The 1,556-nt window shown below is 34.4% G+C and overlaps 1 protein-coding gene across 1 annotated transcript in view; it reads right to left on the minus strand.

Moving 5' to 3' along the window:
* Positions 1-1,556, minus strand: part of LOC100640210 (kinesin-like protein unc-104) — a 35,397-nt gene that overhangs the window by 22,718 nt on the left and 11,123 nt on the right. The window lies entirely within an intron of this gene.

A 1,556-nucleotide genomic window follows, 5' to 3' on the forward strand; every position in this document is an offset into this window, starting at 1 on the left:
ATGGTATGGACAGTTATGCTAAACAATGGCTCCAGTTTGCTTTCCCTCTCTACCTGTGGGTTGTCATCATTGTTATTATACAGCTGTGTAGGAGATATGGTAAAATATCAAGACTAATGGGGTCTCATGCTGTTCCTGTTCTATCTACACTCTTTCTTCTCTCATATACTAAACTAGTACGTACTATTGTTACTGTACTACACACACGTGAAGTAACTCTTCACTGTACAAATGAGTCGGTAAGATTAGTTAGTTTATGGTATGAGGATCCTAATGTTGAATATGCTAAAGGGAAGCATGCTGGACTATTTGGATTTGCCCTATTGGTGACTGTTTTCTTTGTCATACCATACACACTGTTCCTTTTACTTAATCCTTTATATGAGAAGTATCTTTCAAATTTCAAGCTCTTAAATAGATTATGGAATCATTTCAAGCCTATTATTGATGCTTATAGTGGCCCAATGAAAGATGAGTATCGGTTCTGGCCTGGTCTACTGATAGTGGCTAGGATACCAGTACTATTATCAGTTACTTTAGCTGATAGTTTCATTCAGTCACAGCACTTCCTATTGTCAATGCTATCGACAGTGTTAGCTATTGTGCTATCATTGGGTTATTGTTTTGGTGGAGTTTACAGAAAAAGAATGAACAATGTACTTGAAGTTTGGTTCTTATTAAACTTGTGCATCATGGCCTTTTTATCTGTAGCTCTTAATGAAGACAGTAAAATATTGATTTGGTACAATACTTGTTTATCTGTTTTTATTGTTACTTTTGTTTTAATTTTTGTTTATCATCTTCACCTGCAGTTATCACATATGAAATATTATGATGCTCTAATTAAGAAGTTATTCAAGAAAAAAGATGAAGATGATGATCCTCTTTTAGATATAACTGAACCATATCTAACTGTTGATGAGCAAAGAAGAGCCATGGTGCCAAGTTCTACTGATTATTTCAGACGAGAATCAGTTGTTTGATTTGTTTTAATGTTTAGTATTTTTTGCTGTCCCCTTTTAATATTCGTGCTATTTTTTTATTAATTGTTTTTAGTTTTAGAAACTATAAGCCATTATATATACATAGAATGTTTAGTGTGTTGAAAAAATTTTTTATCATTTCACTCTCTACAAAAAATGAAATTATTATCTACTGTATAGCGCTTTAATTCGTTGCTACACACCGACAACTGGATTAACAGGAGATGAAGATAAAAAATGGACTGAACAAAAAAGCCATTTTGCCAATTTTTAAATTTCTTTTTAGACAAGGTTCAGAGCCATGCTAGTGGTGCTATTGGAGTCCTCTGGTCAAGATAAGGTCCTCTAAGAAGTCTCGTAAGCATAAGAGCTCATTTTCCCGGTATAACAAGGCTGTAAAAGTCGTGGCAGTCATTGCGAAATGGGGGTGAATCCTACTTAGTAACGCTACCATATTACTAATAACAAGAGTAGATAATAATTAGAGGAGAGTGTCCTACTGTGCATATACCCCCTGCTTCATCACGGCGTAGAATTGAAGAGTCACATTCAGGATATTTTCAGTATTCTTGA

This window comes from Amphimedon queenslandica, unplaced genomic scaffold (assembly GCF_000090795.2).
Source record: "Amphimedon queenslandica unplaced genomic scaffold, v1.1 AMPQUscaffold_13181, whole genome shotgun sequence".
In the NCBI taxonomy this organism is placed as follows: domain Eukaryota; kingdom Metazoa; phylum Porifera; class Demospongiae; order Haplosclerida; family Niphatidae; genus Amphimedon; species Amphimedon queenslandica.